We start from the raw sequence: 16,735 nt of genomic DNA, 5'->3' as shown, positions 1-16,735 counted from the left end.
GCCGTCACATCAATTAGAAGAGAAATAAACTCCATCAAAGCATACAGCTTTCAAGGGATCTTTCCTTGGGCAGTGCCCAGAGGGCAGACATTTCTAATCTCTAATCCTCTTTGGATCTGGGGCGTGTCATTATTTCAGTGTCAGCTGCTCTGAGCCAGAGTGTGGCCCGATGCTGCAGGCAGGGACCAGGGTCCTCCAGGTAGGCACAGAAGCCAGAGGTGAGAAAGTCTAATGGCTGGTATGGAAAAGACAGGGCCTCCTCCTAAAAAGTTGCGTAACTCGGTGAATCATCTTCAATGACTTAAACTTAGGAATCTCAGGAAGTTCATGTCAAGAACTCTCAACAGCTGGTGGGTTTTATCACTTAGAGGTGTGTCACTGTAATTAATTGATTCCTTTATAACAGTGGAAAACCTGAGCGAGGTGGCTCACGCCTGTAATCCCAGCACTTTGGGAGACTGAGGCTGGGAGATTGCTTGAGCCACAAGTTCAAGACCAGCCTGGGCAACATTGTGAGACCTTGTCTCCACTAAAAATTTAAAAATTAGCCCAGCACGGTGACAAGCATCTGTAGTCCTAGGAGTCTGAGACAGGAGGATTGCTTGAGCTCAGGAATATTAGGCTGCAGTGAGCTATGATCATGTCACTGCACTCCAGCCTGGGTGACAGAGTAAGATGCAGTTTCAAAAATAAATAACAAAAATAGAAAAATATAATAGTGAAAGTACTGGAGTTTATGAATGATTTACCTTCTTTGTAACAAATATATAAATCAGAGGGGTATATTACTTAGGATTCTTTTGGTTGCAAATGACAGAAAACAAATCAAATAGCTTAGAAGAAGAGGAATGTATGGGCACCAGGAAGGATGAAGGTATAGCTGCAGGCAGCTGGGCCTAGGGACTTCATGACCCTAGGGCTTGGCCTAGTGCTCAGTTCCTACTTTTGTTGTGTTTGTGTCTTCCTGCACCGTGACCTCCTTCTACTGAATTGGATTTCTCCATAAGACTGGATCATGGTCATCCGAAAATCATGGGTTCATATATTAGCTTGTTTTCCTGTTAGCTAGTTGTGGCAAAGAAAGCACACCTCCAAGAATGTGATTGATCTGTCAGGGCCACATGCCCTCGTCCAGACCCACTGAGGCCTAGAAAATGGGATAGGGTGATCAGTGTGGCCTGGCTCTTCTGCCCACCTCTGAAGCAATCACTGTGACCAGGGAGGTAGAAGCTGGCAGCTCCTATTTGAACAGAAAGGGAAGGAGGAACAGTTTCCCACAAGATCAGGGGTGTTGTTTCCTGATGAAAGCAACCATTCTTTCCATTTATCTGTAAAGATTTCAAATGATAGCATAACTTCAAAAACCTGAGATAACAGAAATAATGGAAGTGTAGCGTTTGAAATAATTTAGGGAAAAAGGGACTAACATTTTCTGAATGCTTATTGTGGGACAAGTTGTTTGCATATGCTGTCCATGTAATCCTTAAAAACAAACAAACTATATGAGGTCGATACTATTATCCCCATTTTACCAATGAGGCAGCTGAGATGTGGAGAAGTGAAGTGGCTTGCTCAAGGGCACACAGTTCAGTGGCTGAGCCAGGTTTTGAACTCCGTTCTGCTTGGTTTTAATGCCAGACACTTAACCATCATAGCACGTTGGCTTCCTCATTGAGCTACCTGGTAGACAGGTATATGATATGTGTAAAATACTTTACATTGTTTTTATTCTAATTAATAATACTGGGTCATTGTGGTATTTTTATGACATGGCTGCAAATTTTCTAACACTCCTCCCATTAAGCAGTCAGATCTATGTCCTCTCCCTGTTAATCTGGGCAGGCTTGTGACTGCTTTGAGCAAGACAGCATGGTAGGAATGATGCCATGTGACTTCTGAGGCTGGGTCGTGAAAGGCCAGGCAGTTTTGGTCTTGTTCAATGGGACAGTCACTCTTAGCACTCTGACCCACCACCTGAGAAAGAGTTCTCCCTACTCTGTGGCTGCCATGCTGTGAGGAACCCAAGCCATCTGGAGGAGTAACATGTAGGCATCAGGTCAACTGTCCCAGCTGAGCCCAGCCTGCAAGTCATCGTAGCCCAGGTGCCAGACACGAGCAACAAAGCCTCTGGGTGGTTCCAGCTCACAGCCATTCAAATCTTCCCCACCGAGGCCTCAGACATCATGGAACCGAGACAAGCCATTCCCTTTGGTCCCCATCTAAATTCCTGAGACAATGAATCCAAGAGCATAATGGATGGTAGTGGTTTTATGCAACAGGTTTGGGATGTTTATTCCATAGCAACAGATAGCTGGAAGAGCCCCAGAACAGGAATCAAAGATATCTGACCATGAACCATCTGGAATACAAGAAGATGAAACTGAGGAACACCTTGTATCAGTAAAGTAGCAAAGTAGTGATTTTTTTTTCCAATACAGGAGCTCTTGGAACACTCATGCTGCAGTCTCCCTTCTTCGCACTGCAGGTGGGGTGGGTGCGTTGGTGGCCGCCTCCGCAGCAGTTCCTCACGGCAGTGGAAGACTGGGTTTCTTTGGTTCAGCAGAACTGTGGCTGACCCCACCCCAGCCAGGATCCCTGGCTGTGAGGCTGCAGAGCACAGAGCCCCAGGAGGGCTTGGGTTTGGCTGCTGCTGGGAGCCCCTCCCTTTTGTGGGGGAGGTCAGTGCCTCTGAAGGAGGATAGAATCTGAAAACAAATTCTCCTGGCAGGCTCTAACATTCCACTGCACTCCTGTCAGGGTTGTGGACAGGAGAGTCACTCTCTGCATAATGCAGCCCCCTCGGTGTGGCTCAATTTTCCCTCCCATTGGACCTGAGGTCGGGGCATTGCCCCCAGCCCTTCTGATCAAGGGATAGGATCCACAGAGAACCCCCAACTTCCTCCTTCCCTCTCCCCATTTCCTTTTTTCCTTCTATTCAAATCAAAGTACTACAGATACATGATTTTTAAAATCAAATGGTACCACAGTTATATCAGCAACAATAACAGGAAAATATTTCGGTAATTCCCTCCCCATCCCTGACTTCTCCCTGTCAAACTCTTTCAGTCACTTCTGTTACTTACATCCATATTTCTAAATAATGCATTCATACTATTTTCTCAAATTATTGATTTTAGATATTGTCTTTTTACTCCCCATTATTGAAGATGAAGCATTAACTCTTTCACACCACCCCATATTCTACTTTTCCTCCCTTTATCCTCCCAATATGATAATATCACAACTTTCAGAAAAAGCTGTATTCCATTAATGTGTTTCTGTCTGATTATGGCTACAAGACTTGTGCATTGATGAGCCATGGAGCATATTATAATTACATTTCCTATCTTGCACTTCTTTCTTTTTCTTTCTTTCTTTCTTTCTCTCTCTTTCTTTCTTTCTTTCTCTCTCCTTCTTTTTCCCCTCCCTCCCTCCCTCCTTCCTTCCTTCCTTCCTTCCTTCCTCTTTCTTTCCTCTTTTTCCTTCTTTCTTTCTTTTTCCTTTTGACAGGGTCTCACTGTGTCACCCAGGCTGGAGTGCAGTGGCACAATCATGGCTCACTGCAGCCTTGACCTCCCAGGCTCAAGAGATCCTCCCACCTCAGCCTCCTGAGTAGCTGGGACTACAGGTGCACACCACCACACCTGGCTAATTTTTACATTTTAAAAAATAGAGATGAGGTCTTCCTGTGTTGCTCAGGCTGATCTGAAACTTCTGAGCTCAAGCAATTTTCCTGCCATGGCCTCCCAAAGTGCTGAGATTACAGACGTGTGCTACTGCACCTGGCCTCTTGCACATCTTGTTCCTTCTGAACATATCACTGTAATTCTTCTAATTTAAGACAATAAGATGTGCCATTATTTATGTACCACTAAGAAAGAACACTCCCAACTAAACTGTGATGCTCCATTGTTTGTAGGATGCATCTCAGTATCAGAAATGTTAAAATGTGAAAAATATATGCATTTTCAAATCCATATAATACCATGTTTTTTTGTTTTTGTTGCTTAGATTTCTTTGTAACTGTCATTAACTCTTCCCAAATTTGTTAAGAAAATTATTTTTAATTTTTAAACAACTTTATTGACATATAATTATATACTATAAAATTACCCTATAGTGTAAAGTTCAATGGTTTTTAGTATATTTAGTTGTACAGCCATCACCAGAATCTGTTTAAGAATATTGTCATTACCCAAGAAGTCACTCCCCAACTCCATTCTTTGCTTGTAGTTTTTTTTTTTTTTTTTTCTTTCTGAGACAGAGTCTCACTCTGTTGCCCAGACTGGAGTGTAGTGGCCATGTGACTTCTGAGGCTGGGTCGTGAAAGGCCAGGCAGTTTTGGTCTCTACTTACTGCAACCTCTGCCTCCTGGGTTCAAGCAATTCTCATGCCTCAGTCTTCTGAGTGGCTAGGAGTACAAGTGCACGCCACCATGCCCAGCTAATTTTTGTGTTTTTAGTAAAGACAGCATTTTGCCACGTTGGCCAGGCTGGTTTCAAACTCCTGGCCTCAAGTGATCTGCCCATATAGGCCTCCCAAATTTCTGGGATTACAGGTGTGAGCCAAATGCCTGGCCGACTGTTCTTTCTGACTGAATTGTTTTGGCACCCTTGTCAAAAATCAATTGACCATAATATGAGGGTTTATTTTTGAGCTCTTAATTCTATTCCATTTATCTATAGTCTATCCTCATGCCACTACCACACTGTTTTGATTACTCTAGCTTTGTAGGAAGGTTTGGAATCAGGAAGTATGAGTCTTCCATCTTTGTTATTCTTTTTAAAGATTGTTTAGGCTATTCTAGTTCCCTTGCATTTCCATATGAATTTTAAAATGAGCTCATCAATTTCTGCAAAAAACCCAGCTGGGATTTTGATAGAGATTGCATTGAATCTGTAGATCAATTTGAGGGGTACATCCATTTTAAAATATTAAGTCTTCTGATCCATGAACATGGGATGCCTCTCCATTTGCTTAGATCTTCTTTAATTTATTTCAACAATATTTTGTAGTTTTCATTGTACAAGTCTTGCACTTCATTTATTAAATTTATTCCTAAGTACTTTATTCTTTTTGATGCTATTATACACAGAATTGTTTTCCTCATTTTGTCACTGGATTGCCCATTGTAGAAATATACTTGATTTTTTATATTGATCTTATATCCAAAGAAAATTGTTTATATATATAAATCTGCAAGCCCCAAGAGCTATTTTCTATAAGGTCCTATATCTGATTCCCTCTTTTCCCGAGATATTCCTTCAGGAACCCTGTGTTATCTTATTCCACCTGATTCTCTTCAGGCCTGCTGCTCAGCTGTCACCCTGGGACTTGCTAACACATGTCTCTTGGGTGGATGTCCTATTTTTGGAACACTTGTCTTTCTCTTTCTTGTTATTACCTCATTTTGGTAGAGCACCTGAGAAAGTATACATAAGAGATCAAATTTTGTGAAGAATTGCATATCTGAAAATTCTACCATCATACTTGGTTAATAGCTTAGTAGGGAATATAATTTAGGTTTGGAAATCACTTCCTCTTACAGTTTTTTGTTTGTTTGTTTGTTTGAGACAGGGTCTCACTCTATCACCTAGCCTGAAATACAGTGGTGCAACCACAGCTTACTGCAGCTTTGGTCTCTCAGGCTCAAGCCATCCTCCCTCCTCAGCCTCCCAAGTAGCTGGGACTACAGGCAGGCACCACCACACCTGGTTAATTTTAAAATTTCTTTCATAGAGATGAGATATCATTATGTTGCCCAGGATAGTCTCAAACTTTTTTTTTTTTTTTTTTTGAGATGGGGTTGGTGGCTTATGCCTGTAACCCCAGCACTTTGAGAGGCCGAGGCGGGTGGATTACTTGAGGCCAGGAGTTCAAGACCAGCTTGGCCAACATGGTGAAATCCCGTCTCTACTAAAAATACAAAAATTAGCCAGGTGTGGTGGCATGCGCCTGTAGTCCCAGCTACTTGAGAGGCTGAGGCAGGAGAATCATTTGAACCTGGGAGGTGGAGGTTGCAGTGAGCTGAGATTGCGCCACTACACTCCAGCCTGGGTGACAGAGTGAGGCTTCATCTCAAAAAAAAAAAAAAAAAAGAGATGAGGTCTCACTCTGTCCCCCAAGTTGGAGTGCAGTGGCATGATCACAGCTCATTGCAGCCTCAACTTTCCCAGGCCTAGGTGATCCTCCTACCTCTGCCTCCAAAGTAGCTGGGATTACAGGCCTGTGCCACCATGCCCAGCTAATTTTTGTATTTTTTGTAGAGATGGGGTTTTGCCATGTTGGCCAGGCTGGTCTCAAACTCCTGGCCTCAAGTGATCTGCCCGCCTTGGTCTCCCAAAGTGCTGGGATTACAGGCATGAGCCACCATGACCAGCCAGGGAAGCTTTGTATCCTTTCTTTGTTAATTTTCTCTCTTTCATTTTCTATGTTTTCTCTTTCTGAAACTCCTTTTTTTGTTTTTTGTAATGTTAGACCCTCCAAATTTATCTTTTAATTTTTTACCTTTCTTCTCTTATTGTTCTTTCTTTATAATTTTGTTTGCTTTATGAAAATTGTCCTTAAGCTTGTCTTCCAACTTTTCTATCAACTTGTTTCCTGCTATCGTAATTTTAACTTTCCAAAGCTCTTCCCTTATGGTTGGGTTTTCTTTGTTTCTTTTTTTTAAGTCTTTTTTTTTTTTTTGAGACGGACTCTCGCTCTGTCACCCAGGCTGGAGTGCAGTGGCAGGATCTCAGCTCACTGCAAGCTCCGCCTCCCGGGTTTACGCCATTCTCCTGGCTCAGCCTCCCGAGTAGCTGGGACTACAAGCGCCCGCCACCTCGCCCGGCTAGTTTTTTATATTTTTTAGTAGAGACGGGGTTTCACCGGGTTAGCCAGGATGGTCTCGATCTCCTGACCTTGTGATCTGCCCGTCTCGGCCTCCCAAAGTGCTGGGATTACAGGCTTGAGCCACCGCGCCCGGCCGGGTTTTCTTTGTTTCTAATATGCCCTTCCTGTTTCATGTGAATAATATCATTTCCTGTGTCTCTGAGAATATTAATAGTTTCAAGGCATTTTTCTTTGTCCATGTGCATTGTCTCAGGGCCTTCCATTCCTTTTTGTTTTGTTTGTTTTGATCTCTGTCTTCCATATTAGATACTGTCCTCAAATCTATGGTGACCCTTTGTTTTATGTTCATACGTAATAATGAGTCCCTGAAGAGTTGCTTAAACACTGAGGAGTTGGGGAGGGATAAGGCTTATCAACTAGTGTATCTTACTGTGAGATAACTGGGCTGGGAGCATCTATTTCAATGGGGGGGGGGGCTCTTGGATTTCAGTACCTATAAATCTCTTTTCTGGGGTCATGATGTTTCTCCAGAGAAGAATCTTCCAGTCTCCTGCCTGGAGAGGGTACACATAGGGTAGAGAAAATTCTGGGAATACAGTGGCACAAAGAGGGAGGAGGTGGTGCTCAACATTCAGTTTATTAACTCTCCCTTAATCTTTCTTTAAAATACAGAACATTTTCCACTCCACTGTGCCTGCTTTTTTTTTTTTTTTTTTGAGACAAGGTCTTGCTCTGTTGCCCAGGCTAGAGTACAGTGGCGCAATCTCAGCTCACTGCAACCTCCGCCCCCACCCCGCTGAGTTCAAGAGATTCTCCTGCCTCAACCTCCCAAGTAGCTGGAATTATGGGCATGTGCCACCATGCCCAGCTAATTTTTGCATTTTTAGTAGAAACAGGGTTGCACTATGTTGCCCAGGCTGGTCTCGAACCCGTGTACTCAAACGATCCACTTGCCTCAGCCGGCCAAAGTGCTGGGATTACAGATGTGATCCACTGTGCCTGGCCTGTGCATTGTGCCTGCTTTTCTGGTTCAATGTCTCCATAGGATAAAACTCCAGTTTCCTGTCAGAGGAGAAGGAACCTGGGTGTGGGTGATGGGCAGGTGGGCCTGGGGCCCTAGGCTTTCAACTCCGCTTCCTGTTTTCAACCCCACCTTTGCCCTTGCTTTTGCAGTAATAGGTGCCTCCAGTTCCTGAGCTTCACTGTTCCACTTTATCAGCTCTGCTTCCAAAACTTTGTTAACATTCCTCTCCTGTTGCTGCTCTCATTCTCCGTACTTATTGATTTATAAATCTTTTCTTTCTTTACCCTTTTTTTTTTTAGTGGAGTTTTGAGTGACAACAGTGCTAACTACACGTGCTCTCAATTCAACGTGTTTAACTGGCTGATCCTGAATTTGCTTTGCAGGGGCAGAATAGCAGGGTGAGTGAAAGCCTGGGCTTTGGAGCCAGACACATACATGGCTGAGTTCCAGCTCCACCTCTTCACATCCCTGTGTGTCCTCGGGCAAGATAATTTCAGGTTTCTCATCTGTAAAATGAGAATATCACCTCCTAACTTGTAGGGATGTTGTAAGCATTAACTCTGACAATGCAGGGATTTTTGCCCAGCCTTATCTGAATGCAAGGCTGTGCTCTGAGCCATCCAACCAGCCTGCCTCTTTTGTGAACAGCGTGACTCAGAAAAGGGCTTCTCTTTTCAGCCTGGATTCCAGGATAAATAAATGCATGGAATAGAGCCACAGCAACCTCAGGTGACTCATTCTGTGAGTGAGAGAGAATTTTTTTTTAGAGACAGGGTATCACTCTGTTGCCCAAGCTGGAGTGTAGTGGTATGATCACGATTCACTATAGCCTCAACATCCTGGGCTCAAGGGGTCTTCCTGCCGCAGTCTCCCAAGTAGCTGGGACTACAGGTATGTCCCATCACACCTGGCTAACATTTTATTTTATTATTTTATTTTTTGTAGAGATGAGGTCTTGCTATGTTGACCAGGCTGGTCTTGAACTCCTGGCCTCAAATGATCCTGCTGCCTTGGCTTCCCAAAGTGCTGGGATTACAGGTGTGAGCCACTTTGTCTGGCTAAGAAATAGACCTTGATGGTCGTAAGACACTAAGATTCTGAGATTGTAACTGCAGCATCATTTAATGACAGTTAATTAATATATGAGCAGTTTAAGGTGGTCCAAGTACTCCAAGATGTTGGGTGAGGGAAGCTCATGCCAGGTAAAGTCACCAGGTGAGCTAGCCAGGGAGAGTTTGAGATTCACAACAACAGTGCCTGTGACAGTGATACTGCCCTTCATCAAACCACTAGGGTGAGAAGATTCATTGAGATATTACCTTGTGCTCATTTGGTTTATATTTGCTCCTCCCTGGCTCTTTCAAGCAGAGAGTGAGTCCCGTGGTGTTTCCTTGCCTTGGGTATTTCTGGTGGTCAGAGCATAAAAGCTATTGGAAGTTGGTGGGTCTTTCTGTCTTTTGTAATAATCTTGACCTAATTTTTTTTTTTTAATTTCTTAATTACTTTTACAGACAGAGTCTCACTCTGTCACCCAGGCTGGAGTGCAAAGGTGTGATCATAGCTCACTGCAGCCTCCAACTCCTAGGCTCAGGTGATCCTCCCACCTAAGCCTCCAGAGTAGCTGAGACTACAACTGCTCACCACTATGCCCAGCTAGTTTTTCTTTTTTGCAGAGACAGAGATCTCACTATGTTGCCCAGGCATCTCGAACTCCTGGCCTCAAGTGATCTTCCCTTCACAGCCTCTCAAAGTATTAGGATTATAGGTGTGAGCCACTGCACCCAGCCTTCCTTGACTCTTTATAGAAATTCTGTAAGGTGTCCTGGAGAGAAGAAAGAAAGGGTGGGCTAGTGATTTTTTGTTTGTTTTTTGAGATAGAGTCTTGCTCTGTCGCCCAGGCTGGAGGGTGGTGGCGCGATCAGGGCTCACTGCAAACTCCATCTCCTGGACTCGGGTGATCCTTCCACCTCAGCCTCTGGAGTAGCTGGAACTACAGGTGCATGCCACCAGGCCTGGCCAATGTTTTGTATTTTTAGTAGAGATGGGGTTTCACCATGTTGCCCAGGCTGGTCTCAAACTCCTAGTGCTGGGATTACAGATGTGAACCACTGCACTAGGCCAAGGGTGGGCCTTTGAGAGCAGGACGAAGGGAGAAGAAGAGATTTTTACCCTAGAAGGGGAAGGGGCAGAGTATGACTAGGGCTGGGGGTCCCAAACCCCTAGGGAGGAGAGGTCCCAAACCTGACTCTAGGCAGTGTCCAAAAGTGACAAGGCCTTAGAGGGCATGGCTGCCTGATATACCTAGGGAGAGTAGACTTGAGCACAGAGCTTTTACCCCTCCCTGACAATTCCCACATTCCAAAGATGACTCCAAATCAGCAGAGCCACCAAGCCTGAGGTGCCACAAGGCTGGAATGATGGATGTTCTGCAGTTGCTGGTGTGACCAGTGGAGCCAGCCTGAGACCTCAGCACTGCCTAAGACCCTGGGACCTTGGCAAAAGCTTGAGAATGGGGGAGGGAGACTCAATGATATGCCTGAGAGTGAATTTCTGGCCAGCTCAGTGGGATAGTGGCTTAGAGTCAGATTTAAATTGAATTAGAAAAAAATCAGGAAACAGGCCAAACCACTCCAGCCTTGCAATCCCTCAGGCTATCCCTAACCACACCCCTTACTCTCATGCTCACCAGCAAGCAGTGGCTACCACCACTGGATGCCCCATGTGACCCATAGCTGGGGGTCTTTATATACCCTCTCCCCAGGAGTGGGCATCCACTTGTGTTCCCCTGGACAGGGAGCTTCCAATCCTCCATCCTAAGGTCCTGCTAGAATGGGCTGTCAGAATATTCCCTCACTAGATAGAGGGGTGGGGAAGCAGGAGTCCAGTTTCAGAAGCAGGGAAGGGACTACAGTCATAGTCAGTGGTGGACACGTGGTGGGGGGTGGGACACTCTTTCAAAAAGTGGTCCATCACCCCATAACACGCATGGGACAGGGCTGGCTTCTCTTCAGCTCTGGCGTGGCCAGGGAGGGTACCTACCTGGGGTCCAGCTGCACCCTGAGCCTGTCTATCAGCCATTGCACACCAGGCCAGTCCATGATGGGCCTGGATGAGACCTGGACAGCAGCTGAGCCATGCAGGGCAAGTGGGTGGTTAAGAGGCAGATGGTTCAGTTGGTGCTTTCAGGCAAAGTGCCAGCTCCTCATCATCACTCACGAGGATGCTTGGATCCAGTCCCTGATAACCACCCATTTCACCTCTAGCCATTTCCCAGCACAGCCCCTCCCCTGTCTTAGCTCCAGCCTCACTGAGCTGCTTTCAGTCCCTTGAAGGAGTCGCACTCTCCTTCTTCTCAGCTCTTCCACAGGCTGCTCCAGATGCTTGACCACTCCCTTCTTTCATGTACCTAATTCCCACTCATCCCTCAGAACGCAAGTGGCCGTCTTCTCCAGGAAGTCATCTGAACTCACAAATTGAGTTGGAGTCTGTTCTGGACCTCCCACAGCACCCTGGTTCTCCTGTCTTGGCCCCTGTCATACCTCATGAAGTCTTGTTTAATCATCTATCTCATACGTGTCAGTATGCTTCTGGGGACAGGAACTGTGTCCATCTTGTTTAAAACAGTATCTTTAGAGATTGATGTCTAGTGAGGGAGGAAAGGAAGGGGAAGGAAAAGATAAGGGCATGGGAGGGAATGATGGAAGGAAGGAGGGAAGGAAGAAGAAAAGAAGAGAAAGAGGGAAGGAGGCGAGGAAGATGATGAAGGAAGATTGCCCACTCCTTTCAGGGCGCTCATTGCCCCAATAGATCTTCCCAGCAGGAGCAGCTGCACAGAGATCACCTATTCCTCCCTCTCACTCAGTAGGAGACATGCTCTTTATTGGTTAGAATGGTTGACATTATCCAATATCAACTGCAAGTGACAGTGCATTCAATAGAAAATATTTTACATGATGTGAGATTTTTAATATCTCACATAGTAGCAACTCCAGGGGTAAATGGCTCCAAGATTAATCCAGGCATCAATGATGGTATTAATGACCCTGGCTCTTGCCACCTCTCTGCTCTGTTATTTTGGTTTTATCCTTGGATTGACCCCTTGTGGTCACAAGATGGCTGCTGAAGTTCTGGATGTTATACTCAGAGAGAGCCATGACTAGTAGAAAAGGCTTTTCCTCCCATGCATTCATTAGATGGGAAGAATCCTTCCACAGAAGCCCCCCAGCAGATATTTCTTTCTATCCTGGGATTAAGCCAAAGGCCCATGCTGTAGCTGCAAGGGAGGCTGGAAAAGCAACTGTGTCTGCAGCTGGAGGCAGACTGCCAACATAGGAGCAGGAGGGGATGACTGATGCTTCCCTCTTTGTCTTACCTGTGAGGCTTGAAACTTCCTTGCCTTTGAAGATCCTCAGTATGGAATCCCAGTGCTTGGACCTTGATATGGTTTGGCTGTGTCCCCACCAAAATCTCATCTTGAATTGTAGTTCCCGTAATCCCCACGTGTCATGGGAGGGACCTGGTGGAAGATAATTGAGTATTGGGGGTGGTTGCCTCCATGCTGTTCTCGTGATAGTGAGTTGAGTGAGTTCTTACAAAATCTGATGGTTTTATAAAGGGCTTTCCCCTCTTTGCTTGGCACTTCTCCTTCCTCCCACCATGTAAAGAAAAATGTGTTTGCTTCCCCTTCTGCCATGATTGTAAGTTTCCTGAGGCCTCCCTGACCCTGCAGAACTGTGAGTCAATTAAACTTCTTTCCTTAATAAATTACCCAGTCTCAGGTAATTTATAAATTGCCTGCATGAGAATGGACTAATACAGACTTGCATGGCAGTTTTTTTGGGGGCAGTATATGGAAGTCTCCTCTCTGGATTTAGGCTGGAGACTGCTTGTTGATTCCAATAGCCATTTTCCCTTCTTTTCTCATAAGTGTATAGTTGGATATATGGCCACCCAGAATAAAATCAACACGTCCTGGCCTCCTTTGCAGTAGATGGGGGCACATAACTAAGTTTTGGCCAATGAGATGAAAGCAACATGCTATATAACTTCCAAAGTATACCTAAGAGAGGGGCCATGCACTTCTAGGATGACCAACTTGTCCTGGTTTGCCTGAGACTTTACTGGTTTTAGCACTAAGAGTCCTAGGAAATCTCTCGGTCCTGGGCAAGCCAGGATAAGTTGGTCACATTCTCTATCCCTTCCTCTTTCCTTCTGGCTAGAATGTAAGTGTGATAGAGGCCATTGTGGAGCCCTAAGGTGGAAGTCACACACTGAAGATCTTACAAGATTAGGTTGCTAAGTTGGAGGGAGGCAGCGGGAAAAAAGATTAGACTGCTGGAATGGTGCAGGCACATCGCTTTTAGGTTACTCAAATTGTTTCTATAGAGAGGGGTCCTGAGCCTAGATCTCTGATTAATCCCTTTAGGTGTCAGTGATCTCAAAGAAAAACAAACTTCTACATCATTGGTATTTTTTAATGTAATTTTATGCATTTATTTTTGAGACAGAGTCTTGCTCTGTCACCCAGGCTGAAGTGCAGTGGTGCAATCTTGGCTCCCTGCAACCTCCACCTCCCGGGTTGAAGCGATTCTCCTGCCTCAGCCTCCTGAGTAGCTGGGATTACAGATGCCCACCACTATGCCCAGCTAATTTTTGTATTTTTAGTTTCACCATTGTTGGCTAGGCTGGTCTTGAACTCCTGACTTCAAGTGATCTGCCCGCCTCAGCCTCCCAAAGTGCTGGGATTACAGGTGTGAACCACCGTGCCCACCATATTTATTTATTTTTTCTTTAGAGTCAAAGTCTGGCTGTGTCACTCAGGCTGGTGTGTGCAATGGCATGATCACAGGTCACTGCAGCCTCGAACTTCTGGGCTCAAGCAATCTTCCTGGGGGTCTTGCTATGTTGCCTAGGCTGGTCTTGAGGTCCTGGTTTCAAGCAATCCACCTAATTAGTCTGTTTTCATGTTGCTGTTAAAGACATACCTGAGACTGGGCAATTTACAAAAGAAAGAGGTTTAAAGGACTGACAGTTCACAATCATGGCAGAAGGTGAAAGGCACATCTCACATGGCAGCAGACAAGAGAAGAGAGCTTGTGCAGGGAGACTCCCCTTTTTAAAACCATCAGATCGCATGAGTCTTATTCACTATCACGAGAACAGCACAGAAAAGACCTGCCCCCATGATTCAATGACCTCCCACCAGGTCCCTCCCACAACATGTGGGAATTCAAGATGAGATTTGGGTGGGGACACAGCCAAACCATATCACCACCTGTCTCAACCTCCTGAGTAGCTGGGACTACAGGAACATGCCACTATGCCCAGCTAAGTTTTTTATGCTTTTTTTTTTTTTAGAGATGGGAGTCTTGCTATGTTGCCCAGGTTAGTCTTGAACTGCTGGTTTCAAGTGATCCTCCTGCCTCAGCCTCCTGAGTAGCTGGGATTATAGGCATGAGCCACCATGCCTGGCCCTTCTATGTCATTTTAGCTTCTGTTATTTTGGATTATCTATGACCTGCAGCTGCAGCAAATCCTAACAGATAGAGAAACAGGTCTAAAACCTTGGAGGATGCTGGGGTGTTGGAGATCTGCTTTGTTATGTTGCTACTCGTGCACACTGGAGAGCAGGTGTTAGTCCTGAAAAGTTAAAATGTTTTCCACATAGGTGCTTCAGGGGCTGCCTTGGGAGATGAGTGGCTGACATTATGGTAAACTTTCTACCCCCACCTCACCAAAGGCTTCAGCCAGAGTGGTTCTTGCTCTTGCTTCCTCTAGCAAAAGGGTTTCCTTCCTAAAAAGCAATTTGAAAGCCACTGGTTCTTAAAGGGATAGTGATGGCCTGACGCCCTGTCATGCTCTGACCCTCCCCTCCCAGCTGTTTGTCAATTTACATATGAACTGCACAAATTCATTCAGACACAGACATAATAGTGAACTTAGAGACCAAAAAGAAAGAGAAAATTAAATCCTAGAAAAAGTTGCGTCAGCCTAAATCCCTAGGAGAGACTTGGCAGCAGAGGTTGTCCCTGGTAGCAGCCCTGTATGGGACTTGCTCCTTCGGGGACCTCTCTGGGGGCCATCACTTGGAAAGGGAACCTATGAGACCCAAATTCCATAGGTTGCATTATGTCCCAGGTGACTGTTGTTTCTAAGAAAGTGTCGCTGTTCCTGGAAATACTGGCTTCAGGTGCACCTGTGCAACCCAGGAACTGTCTGGATTTGTGGGTGAGTCTGAGGGTAGACTGCCAGTCCACGGAATGAAGATGCAGGCAGGGTTAGGGACAGACCGACTTCAGAGGCTGGGGCAAAAGAAGGGCTCAGATTTAGTGAATCTTGGAGTAAGGATTTCCTTTCTGGTCCACTGTTGGTTGGTATGGAGGATACAAGCAGAGCCCTGTACCTGAGGAATCAATGGGGACCAAGACACCCAGGACAAGGGGCATAGTTTAGGGGATTTCTGAAGCCTATACAGGTAAGCAGCGCTGAGCTATCTCTCCCAAATCCATCTGGCTAGAACCCATCTGGCCCATCTAACCCTTGAAGAGAGGCCTTGTTGTATCCCATCTCTGCCACGTCCTGGTTGAGCCTTAGTTTCCTCTTCTGCAGCATGGAGTAATAATAAAGCTTGCTTCATGAGTGTTGTGAGGGTGGGATGCAAAAACTCAGTCTGATGCCTGGTTTGGTGTGGCTTAGCTGGTTGTTCTGGCTCAGGGTCTCTCAGGCTGCAGTCATCTGAAGGCCTTACTGGTGCTGGAAGATCTACTTCCAAGATGGCTCACTCACAAGGCTGTTGGCAGAGGTCTCAGCTCGTTTCTACATGGGCCTCTCCTTAGAGCTGCTTGAGTGTCTTCACAACATGGCAGCTGGCTTCCTCCAGAATGAGTGACCCAAGGGAGAGAAGAAAGTGGAACCCACAATGTCTTTTATGGCCTAGCCTTGAAAGTCACATGCTGTCACTTCTGCAGTCTCCTATTGGTTACACAGGCCAACCCTTTCTAACATGGGAGGCACTGCTACCAGGAGGTGGGCAGCATTGGTGCCGTCTTGGCGGCTGCTACCACAGTGACCTAATTGAGCTGCAGAACCAATCTTGAGAACGATCTGTTGCCTGACTTCTTGTTAAGTGATGTAAGAAGTCCTGCTGTTATGATTTTACTTGTAACTGAGAACATTCTGATATCTTATCCCAAAAGTTCTTTTTCTTGGTTAAGGTAGGCAGAGTCAGATTGTGTGACTTACAACCAAAGCCCCTGACTGATCCCAGAGAGTAAGCCCAGCCCATCAGCCCAGTTAAGGGGAGAGGGAAAGGAGGCTCCTGAGCTGGGGCACCCTCTGCGACATTCACTTTGAACCTCAAAAACCTGACCTGGTCTTCTAGGATCCAAGAACAGGCACTGTGAAGGGAGAGAAAATGTGGCTTTTATATGCACAAATAGTCATGGTTAGTTAAAAAGAAAAAGAAAAATGCTTGTATAGCAATGATATGACTCTGGTTCTGCCAGCTTCTACAGCTGGCTCTGTGGCTGAGTCTCTGTGGAAGGACAGAATCCTTCTCCTTTCTCAGATTCCCTGCTTAACTTTGGTATTGGACTAGTTCCAGCAGAGATTCCTAGCAACCAGGAGAATTGCTGAGGTTGCCACCGTGGGCCAGGAGAGCACTGAATTTATACAAGTCAGGTCTCCTACCAAAGATAGGCCAGAAAATCAGGATTCACTGAGTCCTCCATCACCTTCATGTGGGCCCTGGCAAGCCTTCACACTGCAGAAGGAGGAGAAGCATGTGTGAACTCAGCCCCTTCTGATCTTCTGGATCAGCTGCAGCTGGGGGGAGCACAGTGGCTGGGTGGTCCACAGATGCTGGCAGCACCACTGCTG

The sequence above is a fragment of the Trachypithecus francoisi genome, unplaced genomic scaffold, assembly GCF_009764315.1.
Source record: "Trachypithecus francoisi isolate TF-2019V2 unplaced genomic scaffold, Tfra_2.0 Lachesis_group3, whole genome shotgun sequence".
NCBI lineage: Eukaryota > Metazoa > Chordata > Mammalia > Primates > Cercopithecidae > Trachypithecus > Trachypithecus francoisi.
Note: the sequence above shows the minus strand (reverse complement) of the source record.